This window comes from Bombyx mori, chromosome 26 (assembly GCF_030269925.1).
Source record: "Bombyx mori chromosome 26, ASM3026992v2".
NCBI classification, from domain to species: domain Eukaryota; kingdom Metazoa; phylum Arthropoda; class Insecta; order Lepidoptera; family Bombycidae; genus Bombyx; species Bombyx mori.
In genome coordinates, this window is record NC_085132.1 from 8,103,715 (window position 1) to 8,116,137 (window position 12,423).

Here is a 12,423-nt window from a genome sequence, read left to right on the forward strand (position 1 = left end):
ATGTACTTAATGGATAGGCCAATATTTATATGAGTGTTGGACTCCCTTCACCAGTTGCGGGGGCGTTAATGATGAGAATCTTTGTGAGGGTAAGAAATAATAATGTTAATTTTAAATGCCCAGCGAAGCGGACGGGTACAGCTAGTTAAATAATAAAAGGAAACTCGACTGACGTGTGATGACAGCGTGGATCTGCTCCTACCTGCCACGTTTTTACGCTCATGAATTATTAGCTATTAAAAACCTGACTAACTCAGTGGTGCAGTAGTTAGCGGTCCCGACTGTTGCGCCGAGGGTCGTGGGTTCGATTCCCACATCGGGCAAACATTTTGTACTGGTGGTAGGACCTCTTGTGAGTCCACGCGGGTAGGAACCACCACCCCGCCTATTTCTGCCGTAAAGCAATAATGCGTTTCGGTTTGAAGGATGGGGTAGCCGTTGTAACTATACTTGAGACCTTAGAACTTATATCTCAAGGTGGGTGGCGCGTTTACGTTGTAGATGTCTATGGGCTCCAGTAACCACTTAACACCAGGTGGGCTGTGACCTCGTCCACCGATCTAAGCAATAAAAAAAAACAAATATTGATAAACAAATACATAAACTCTAAAAACAGAGAATGCTTATTGAAGTTATACTTCTTTAGGCGCGTTATGAAAAATTGATGAGAGTGAAATTTTACGATGCGCGCGCACCGTGACACAAATTAACAGAATGAAGTTGCCCACTAAATCGCTCATTACAATACCACCGACATAACTTGGCGGGTCTGAATATAGCCGCAGGTGAACTTTCGCGCATGTACACTCGTAAAAAAAAGTGTTATTAGCATTCATTTTTAGTAATATAAATGACAAAGTTATTATTTAATATAATCCATATTAAATATTATTAAATTAATAGCATTAAATATTTATTATTAATTATATAATATTAAAAAAAAAAAAATTAAAAATAAAGTATAACTTCTTACGCGCGTACATAGGTACACGCACCCTTTTTTATTATTTCTCTCATCCGAAAGAAGAGTCTTCGATAAACATTAATTATTTCCGCCATCATTCGAAGCTGTCAACGAAAAGGATAATATTCAAACGATTCTCTCTCGGCTTTGTTCAGTTTGCAACAGACAACAGTCGCATAGATGAATAATTTACCTACCGTTTTACGCAAATTAACATATTTGACGCCCGTACATCATAGTACTGTCGCATCTCGGAAATAAAAAATCGAGGTGAACTATGTTTTATTTATAGATCCTTAAGTAAGGCCAGCAAGACCGAGCAAATCGCAGGGGTTATTTACGAAAGCGAACCCTGGTACTAAACCAGGAAACTCTAGGAAGAAAAAAAAGTAAGGCCGAAATAGCCAAAGAATTATGATGGTCTCTTTAATATACTATGCGGGCTATTATATCTATTTCAGCCTCGATTTAGCTATTATTTGCTGAAAGGTCGAACCTTATATCTCAAGGTGGGTATACAGAGAGAGAGACAGCGCTATACAAAGCCAAATCCAGCCGATTGTCTCTTTCAAAAGGTCGATGAGCAATATTTAACGTCAGGTATTGTACAGTATACAAGTTTAATACTAATACAACTACACGCAGCAGAGAAGGTGAAGCAGGATTTTTAGGCTCTACTAAAAACTGGCGTTGGATAAGATACGCTCTAAGGCGCAGCGGAATCAACGTAGCATCGATTACTTTTGAATGGCAACCGCGCGGCAGGAGAATACCTGGTCGACCTGTATACACTGGCGACGCACTTTGCAGACTGAGATGAGGACTGCCAGCCTGACCTGGAATGATGTTAAGGCGCAATCCCAAGATAGGGTCAAGTGGAGACAACATACAAGGGACCTGTGTACCAGCGGAATACCCTAGTACTACAACAAACTAAAAGCTGTTTTTATTACAGGTCTAAAAGTACCAATGATTCTAAAGAACTTTACGCAATATCTGGAACTTCTACGAGGAGAATTGAAAATGGATGAGAGTGAGGATGGAATAGAAACCCCTTCATGAACCCGATGAATAAGTTAAATCCACTGCGTTCAAAACATTAAGTAAAACAAAAGAACGGAATTTTCCTTTTTTATGTGGAGGAATAAGTTCACTGCTCACTTGATATTCATTGGTTACCGTAGCCCGTGGACATTACAACTTGAATGCCATCACCCAGCTTGAGACATAATATTCAAGTTTTAATTATTATAGTATAACGGGCCAAATTACTGGTTTGAGGCAATAAATATACAGAGTGTAGTAATCATAAATCGCTGATGTGTCTTCTTCTACTTTGTCTCTACCATAATATCCTACTAGGTGGGGTCGGCACAGCGAATTTTTCTGTTCTATTCTCTTCTATCAGCCGTCATCTCAACACTCACTCCTTTCTCTTTCATATCGTCATTCACATACTCCGTCCAGGTCTTTTTTATTTTTTAATTTGTTTTATTGCTTAGATAGGTGGACGAGCTCACAGCCCACCTGGTGTTAAGTGGTTACTGGACTACATCCACAACTTAAATGCGCCACCCATCTTGAGATATAAGTTCTAAAGTCTCAAGTAAGTTACAACGGCTGCCCCACCCTTCAAACCGAAACGCATTATTGCTTCATGGCAGAAATAGGCAGGGTGGTGGTACCCACCCGCGCGGACTCACAAGAGGTCCTACCACCAGTAATTACGCAAATTATAATTTTGCGGGTTTCATTTTTATTACACGATGTTATTCCTTCACCGTGGAAATCAAACGTGAACATTTCTTGAGTACGTATTTCATTAGAAAAATTGATACCCGCCTGAGATTCGAACACCGGTGCATCGCTCAACATGAATGCACCGTCGTCTTATCTGTTAGGCCACGACGACTTGTCTTCTTCGATCGACTTCTTCCCCCTCTGCCTTGCACTACCATTTCCCCACATCTCCCAGTCACGAGTATCTTCTCTCTACGCATCACATGTCCAAACCACGCTAACCGTCCGCTCTTTAATTTATCAATCGCCCGGGCTACTTTCACACTTCCTCTGATATACTCATTCATTATCTTGTCCATTATGATGTGTTTAAATAGAATATGCGCCCTAGCTAGCGTTTCAATTTAAAAAAAAAACACCAAAAAAACTGACCTTAATGCTTTATTTGCACTGTTTTAGATGATAGTGAATTAAACCGAAAAACTTAGTACGTTAATTCCGAGTCAAACGCTGAAATCAGATAAGGATATGTCGAACCGAAAACAGGATTATATGTACTCTTAACATTACATCGTGAACCCTCGTGGCCGCACCCGTAAAGGTGGATGCTAAGTAACAAATATGTACATAGTACCGTGCAAAAGGTTTTTAGTTCGAAATAATTTTCAGTTTTTTTCAAACATGCCAGACTTTGTATGGTGGTCTTATACAGCACTATTGCATGCCTTTTTATGTCGTAAAAGGCGACTAAGGAATGCACCGACGAATAGGCAGCCACGTTCTCTGAGTATCTTACTGCGATCATCAATCGGCACTAAAAAGTGAACTAACTTTTCGATAATCAGATGAACTCTGTCAAACTAACTGAACATAAACCTCAATATTTTTTACTTACCTATGCTGATAGCCTTGAGAGGCTTCGCCCTAACATGTAGGTGAGCTCACGGGGCTCAAACCGGTAGTGTTGCTAACACTGGCCCTAGCAAGAGCAGTGCTTCGCAGAATCTACTACCGGATCGGAAACGCGACCCACTGAGAAGATCCACCGAGAAACTCAATGGGCTGTCTCTTTGGGTTAGTTCACTCGTCAAGCCCTTCTACGGGTTCAACGAGGACGGTGACCGGTGCTTGTGGTACCTAAAAGCACCGTTAATGGATCTGAAGGATCCGTAATGACGTGAAAACTCAGTACGAGTGCCTTTGTGTTGGTTAGGAACACCGATTCGTCTTTAGCTGAAACATTTAGTGTTTAGACATATGAGTGACTTTCATTGACGTATCGGCTTTCAGTACGTCAATGCCATCCGCCACCCTGAGAAATGACGTCGAAATGTCAATTGTTTAGAACAACGATCGCAATCTTCTAGTCGAAACGCATTAAAAAGGAAGCAAGCAACACGCTCCAACTTACCCCTATGAACTCACAATACGCCCCATTAATTAAAATCGTATAATTCGTTTGCTTATATAGAAACAATCAAAATTTTATTTTTATTTTTTTATTGCTTAGATGTGTGGACGAGCTCCTAGCCCACCTGGTGTTAAGTGGTTACTGGAGCCCATAGACATCTACAACGTAAATGCGCCACACACCTTGAGTTATAGTTCTAAGGTCTCAGTATAGTCACAACGGCTGCCCCACCCTTCAAACCGAAACGCATTACTGCTTCACGGCAGAAATAGGCGGGGCGGTGGTACCTACCCGTGCGGACTCACAAGAGGTCCTACCACCAGTAATTACGCAAATTATAATTTTTCGGGTTTGATTTTTATTGCACGATGTATTCCTTCACCGTGGAAGTCAATCGTGAACATTTGCTGAGTACATATTTCATTAGAAAAATTGGTACCCGCCAGCGGGATTCGAACACCGGTGCATCGCTCGATACGAATGCACCGGACGTCTTATCCTTTAGGCCACGACGACTTCAAATTAAAATTAGTACCCATCTTAAGCGCCTCGAAAAAATGTTTCGATTTTCAGCATTAGATAAGGTCGTAAAACTCTTTTTTGTCTCTAACTATTCGATGGTAGCCTAAGAGGCTATTCCAGTTACGTCCAGACGTGTAGATGAGAGCTCACGGGCTCAACCTGAGAGGATTTCATAACACTGGCCCTAGCAAGAGCAGTGCTTTGCTGAATCTACCCGCCTATTTCCGCCGTGAAGCAGTAATGCGTTTCGGTTCGAAGGGTGGGGTAGCCGTTGTAACTATACTGAAACCTCAGAACTTATATCTCAAGGTGGGTGGCGCATCAACGTTGCAGATGTCTATGGGCTCCAGTAACCACTTAACACCAGGTGCGCTAGTCCATCCACCTAAGCAATAAAAAAAAATCTACCACTGGATCTGAATCACGACCTTTTGAGAAGATCCGACGAGGAACTCATTGAACTCATAAAACTGATTTATGGAATTCGTCGTCATATCTTCATCTGTGCATCTGCATAGGTCAACACGATGCGATAAGTAGCGTGACATATACTGACGACCTTAACAGCTGGTTTGATGGCGATGACCTTTCACAAGAACACACTAAAAATTACAATTATTCAAAATCGTCACAATTGCTTTGCGTGACTCATTACATCAAGTATGTTGTTTGCTTCAACAGATTTCTTGCTATTTTTGGAGGTTGCTTCATGAACCGGGATTATGAATATTTTTCTCGGCTTACTGCATCCCATAGGCGTCACACAAACGCCAGAGACATGAGTTTCAAGTGGCAGTTCAATTTATAATAGTTGTCTATATAAATCCACACTTTAAATAGGAACACGTGACCCGGCAAAAATAGACAGGGCTGTTCTATGTACTAGAGTCTTCTAGAAAACGCTCTGTCGGCGATAGTTCAGTTCGTATTATTATTGCCTAGTTACTTATTGTACTGTAAAAACTGAGAGCTTGGAATTCATATTTCATGAGTTCTACATATGAGTCGTCTATTATCAAAGGCGGCAATCTGTACATTTGGACAAAAAAAATTTATTGATATGTCAATACAGATTTATTTGAATATAATCGTCTCCTTCAAAGAATACGGTTCAAAACCTGCATTAAATAAAGGTTAATAGTTAACCTGTTATTTATCTAAGATGTCGTTCCGAAGAGTTTTGTGACTGCCAATGGAATACAAAGTCAATAATTCGTTTTTCTGATTTACCAATCATTGTCCAAAAGTCAGATTGCCGCCTTTGATAATAGTCGACTCATATAATATACGATGTCTGTGGGCTCCAATAACCACTTAACACTCTTTTTTTTTTCATATGTTGTAGTTATCTGTGAGCTCCGATAACCACTTAACACTTTTTTTTCATATGTTGTAGTTATCTATTGGCTCCGATAACCATTTAACACTTTTTTTTCATATGTTGTAGTTATCTATTGGCTCCGATAACCATTTAACACTTTTTTTTCATACGTTGTAGTTATCTATGGGCTCCAATAACCACTTAACACTTTTTTTTACATGTGTTGTAGTTATCTGTCGGATCCGATAACCAATTAACACATATATTTTTTTCATATTTTGTAGTTAGCTATGGGCTCCGTTAACCACTAAGCACTTTTTTTTAGGTTAACTTAAGATAGACCAAACATCTAAGCATTAAAAAAAAAAGGTTTTTTTGCATAGCTTGTCACACAGACCTAAACAATCTAAAATACTAGATGTATTTTTATTAATCCCAGGATCAAACGTGTTCTAAAACCGCGTGATTGAGACATGATTCCACATGAGCTATACGTGAGAAAACGTCACACCACGCCACGTGACGTCACCGTCTTATTTGCGAACAGTCTGCCTTTACCGTTATAAATAAATATTTACACGATTGTAAATCTCTAGACTAAGTCAATTAGCGGAAGGAAAACTCTAAACAAATTATGTCAGTCATTTATTAAACATGAAATGGTTTCGTGGTAGAAAGGAAAGTTTTTATTTTTATTTTTCTAATAGTCCTGTTTGGAATGCCACGTATTTTTACTTCAAAAATTTTTTTTTTGTTGCTTAGATGAGTGGACGAGATCACAGCCCACCTGGAGTTAAGTGGTTACTGGAGCCTTAAGATATAAATCCTAAGATCTCAATATAGTTACAACGGCTGCCCCACCCTTCAAACCGAAACGCATTACTGCTTCACGGCAGAAATAGGCAGGTGGTGGTACCTACCCGTGTGGACTCACAAGAGGTCCTACCACTAGTAATTACGCAAATTATAATTTTGCGGGTTCGATTTTTATTACACGATGTTATTCCTTCACCGTGGAAGTCAATCGTGAACATTTGTAAAGTACGTATTTCATTAGAAAAATTGGTACCCGCCTGCGGGATTCGAACACCGGTGCATCGCTAGATACGAATACACCGGACGTCTTATCCTTTAGGCCACGACGTCTTCAAACTTTCTAATAGCTGAATAAGAAGAGCTTCAGTTATATGTGCTAAGAATCGGATATCAACAACTTAAAGGACGGGTCCACCATTAATTAATCAATACAATGAGACTTCAAGTTCTCTTACGTTGAAAATCGTCTTTCATACATACTGTGAGCTAACACATAACATGTCTGTAAGCTTAACGTGGCCACTTAATACCAGTTGGACTGCAAGCAAAATGGACATATGCCCATATAGAGCAAAAATATAAGCCAAAGAGACAAAATTTTAAGTCGCAGTAAGTAGTTCTATGCAATGAACATAATTGTAAATAGACATGCTTTAACAAAAACCGACTTCAAATAGAAAAAAAGAGATATTCCAAAACAAATTAATATACACTAAAAACAACTTTAAGACTTATATGGCTTTCTCATGGATACCATTATAAGAACGGAACTAAATGGAGCACACGGGAAGCGTCAGTTTAAATAAAAAAAGAATCATCAAAATCGATTCACCCAGTGAAAAGTTATATAATGTAACTCTAAACCTACTCGCATAGATAATTTAAAAAAGACTTAAGACCCTGGAGGATTAACTTCAATCACATGAGTTGTGCTGCAACGTTGATGTACAAAGTGAAAATTTTGTATTGTGACCACACTTTCCGGAAATTATTATTTATTTATTTATTTCCAAAACCTAAAATGTACGAAAAATTTTAACTGCATTTCAAGGGTTCTTTTTTATCATCTACCCACTCTGGCATGAGCTCCCCTCCTCGATAAATATTCACTGAGTACTATAGTATTTAATTTATGTCCTATTGAAGAAATTTCAAACGCAGCTTGCGAAAAATTTTTAAGGATAGGCAGCGTTTTGATTGATACCTGGCACTGCTGACATCCAGAAGAAGTCGTCGTAGCCCAAATGATAAGACGCTCGGTGCATTCGTATCAAGCGATGCCACTGTGCCGGTGTTCGAATCCCGCAGCTGCGTACCAATTTTTCTAATGATATACGTGCCTAACAAATGTTCACGATTGACTTCCACGGTGAATGAATAACATTGTGTAATAAAAATAAAGTCCGCAAAATTTTAATTTACGTAATTACTGGTGGTAGGAAGTCGGAAAGATAATCAATTAGCATTAGCTCCATTTTCGTCAGCCATCAAACTATAATCTTATTACAATGTGCTTTCTCACTAAGCTCATCTTTCAGTATATTCTCTGCAGTATATTCTTCTTCTATCAGAACAATAGATGATTATTTCAAATGGAAATATTTACTAATTTTTAGCCTTAAGGATCCTCAAAGGTAATGTGAAAGATTCTGCATTGATGTGTTGAGTATCTGTTCTCTTCGCAATAGAAATGATTAGCTCGGGACTACTTAAATGCGGAGACAGCGCGAAATAACAAAATAGTATAGCTTAGGTATATGACCCGTATACATGGCCCACGTGTAGTAGAGTAAGCCTAAATGTATAAACACCATCATTTTCCTTATTTCAGTCTCGAACTAATCGCGTTCTGATTGCAAGAGTGGGACAGCCATTAAACAATACAATTATGACTTCGGTATTACTCGAGGAGGTTGGCGACATTCACAATGCGATGTCAATGAGCTTCGACACCCTCTTTACATCAGACGAACGAGGTCGTGCATTAAATTATACCCATAGACACAGCCCACTGAGTTTCTCGCCGGATCATCTGAGTGTGTCGCGATCCCGATCCGGTAGTAGATTCAGCGGAGCACTGCTTATGCTAGGGCTAGTGTTAGCAAAATCTCTCAGGTTCAATCCGTGAGCTCACCTACCGAATATTAAGCTACTAATAAATAAGTAGGAAAAAATCTATACAATAGATAAATTGATAAAAAAAAAACCAGATTTGACTGCCTCATTTGTCTGGTGGATGATGACTGAACCACATATTGTAGTTTCGATTCTCAGTTTCATTTGCAAAAATCGAAGTGAATTATGGTTAATGTACATAGAAACATATCGATTTACTATTAATAATATTTCCAAAAACAAAAAACAAAAAACAAAGACAGGAAATTCTCGGTTCGAGCTTTAGTGTGCGCACCCTACGTAAATTTGCGTAAACACAAAAATAGTTATAAGACGGTCGGGTTCGCAGTGGTGTCGGTCATTAAACACGCCGCGGTGCAGACTGTGCAGTCCACAACCGAACAAGATCAGTCATTAACCGGTCGGCGTCGTGTTCGGACGTGTTTCTGAATCGCTTTTAGTCGAACGTGGATCGATGCCAATACGTTTTACTATTTTCGGATCTAAGAAATCAAATTTAAGTGAGTACATAGTACGATATAATTGTTTATTGTATTGTTTTTTTTTAACTAAAAAAATAAACATTGGTACCGGCACTTTTGAGCAATTGAAATAAAATGAAAATTAAATAAAAATGATACATTTTTATAAAAAAATTAAAAGTGCAAGAAAACAGTTTTAACACGGAAGAACGTATTCAGGAAGCAAACTTTTAAAAATGAATTCTTCAAGCACTAAGAGCTTTTAACATTCTCACACTTTTCACGAAGAATAACATTAACTATCAATAATAAATATACCTATATAGTTCGAAAACACTTATTTTCAGAAAACCGGGTCTTAAATAAAATAAAATCATCATTTTATCCTGTAATACAATCAATAAAATTAACATATTGTCATCGGTTCAACCACACGTAAATACAAATTTTCAAGGTAATAATTATCTTGAACTTGGTGAAAATTAACTTGAAATAATCGAATGCATTGCAATACTAATTAAGCTAATAAAACCATCCTAAACTTATTATCAACTAACTACAAACGCGTAGCTTTTTTTACATAATTAATAAAATTATTGCTGGTGGTAGGACCTCTTGTGAGTCCGCACGAGTAGGTGCCACCATCCCGCTAATTTCTGTCGTGAAGCAGTAATGCGTTTCGGTTTGAAGGGTGGGGCAGCCGTTGTAACTATACTGAGACCTCAGAACTCATATGTCAAGGTGGGTGGCGGCATTTACGCTGTAGATGTCTATGGGCTCTGGTAACTTAACACCAGATGGGCTGTGAGCTCGTCCACCAATACACGTCCGTCACTAAAAAAAAAGAAAAAAAAAACCTTTGGAAGTAGTTCGGAAAACCCTAAATGCTTACCCGTGTAAATTAGTTTACGTAGCGATTATATTATTTAGTTTTATAGAGTTTAATCCACAAACAGGACATTCATTCAGAATTTATCAATAATAGATTCTAGTTTTAAGGTATTTTTAGTTATTTTAGCCTCCATTGAATGCAGATTAGGAACTCGAATTAAAATTATCTACATCAACTATTCAATTACGAAATAATTGTAATTCAAATCGTCCGTCATTTAACAAATTTAACGAAAATCAAAATATTATGAATACGTCCTTTAAAAAAAACTATTTAATTATAATTAAAGCTACTTTTGCGATTTAATATCGCTAAGGACGAAGCAAATTCTATTTAACTAGAGGTCCCGCACTAGTCGAAATTCGACTATAATTAATTGTAAGTTTGTACACTATTATGATTGTATTTTATACTTCTATAATCACAAATTTCGCTAAGACTACACTATAAAAAATATTAACAAAGACAAACAATATTTATTCTATTATCAATTTGACAACAGACGCCAAGAACAAAAGTTTGACAATAAATAGTATGCATGCGTGTGTGCGTCAAATACATGGTATGTAGTGTGTGTAATGTTTTCTTTATTGATTTAATGTATCTTTTAAACATTATTTTAAAAAAAAATTAACTTTGTGCACTTCTTCTCTATAAGTGTGCAAAATTTCATACTCCTCCGTTCGCGCAATTTTCGTAAAAAGGGATACAAAGTTTTTGCTTCACGTATTAATATATAGATTACCAATATAAACAAGACATAGTCCCACAATATATCTCTTATTTTAAGTTTTTATAACCTCTTACCTATTCAATTGCTTTCTGTTTTAAAATTGTCGTAACAATTTCCTTACACTAGTATGATTTTTGTCAATCTATATACAAACTAAAAATAACATATTATATAAAAATTAATTGTTGTTCGTTAGTCTCGCTAAAACTCGAGAACGGCTGGACCGATTTGGCTAATTTAGGCTTTGAATTATTTGTGAAGGTCCAGAGAAGGCTTAAAAGGTACATAAATATAAAAATGCTCGGAATTAAATAAAAATAACAATTTTGTTTTCCCTTTGATGTCCCCGCCATCGGACGGATTCCTTTTGTTTGTTTTAAGTTTATTTTATACAAAAGCTTAGGTCTTTTATTTATCGATTGAGGCACTACGAAGTCTGCCGGGTCAGCTAGTCATCAATATAAAGAATGTCTTCCACTCCCAATCGTAGCTAACAGGGAAAATCCAATATTCATCGTATGCGATAGAGTGATTTTCTGAAAACTTGGAACAATAGTTGTGCATATCTATTCACGATTTCTCGGAAATTGCAAGCGTTACGAAATCGAACCGTCACGAATCCACTTTCTGTCACAAACAATCTTGATATATTTCTGTAAATGCGCATTGATTTTGAGCCTTAGTCCCTCTTATTAAGTTGATCCACGTACAGGCTCCATAACCCCGCCTACTTCTGCCGCGAAGAAATAATTCGCTCCAGTTTGAAAACCAGGAAACATTTGTACTATAGAACTGGGACTTAGAGCTCATGCTTCAACGAGGCATTTACGTTACTTAGGTCTATGGGTTCCAATATCGACCAAACGTCAGACGGATTGGAAGCCCGATTGCCCGTCTAAGAATTTTATTTTGGTAAGATAATTAAAAAATATTTTCTCAACTTTTTGTCCATAGCAATATAAATTGTTCTTTTTTTATTGCTTAGTGGGTGGACGACCTCACAGCCCACCTGGTGTTAAGTGGTTACTGGAGCCCATAGACATCTACGACGTAAATGCGCCACACACCCTGAGATATAAGTTCTAAGGTCTCAGGTATAGTTACAACGGCTGCCTCACCCTTCAAACCGAAACGCATTACTGCTTCACGACAGAAATAGGCAGGGTGGTGGTACCTACCCGCGCGGACACTCAAGAGGTCCAAGGTTCCTTTGAAAAGTGTTTAAACATCAATAAGGGAAATTACATACTGATCTTAAATTTATTCAAAAACATCGCCCCAAAGCTTTATAATCAAAGCAATAACTTACTGTGATGTTTTAGATATTTGCAGGTCACAAAACTTGCTCGATTGACCTATCTATTTGGCAATGTGCCTTCATAAGGATTTGATCGGTATTTTTATTGCCCTTGTAGGCAGAAGAGCTT

At 37.9% G+C, this 12,423-nt stretch overlaps 1 protein-coding gene across 1 annotated transcript in view; it reads left to right on the forward strand.

Moving 5' to 3' along the window:
• Positions 1 to 9,237: 9,237 nt before the first annotated feature.
• LOC101746227 (sodium-coupled monocarboxylate transporter 1) overlaps positions 9,238 to 12,423 on the forward strand; it is a 45,769-nt gene continuing 42,583 nt past the window's right edge. Inside the window, exon 1 of the mRNA XM_038020672.2 lies at positions 9,238 to 9,410. The gene's annotated coding sequence lies outside the window, so the exon portion shown is untranslated. The remainder of the gene's footprint in view (positions 9,411 to 12,423) is intronic.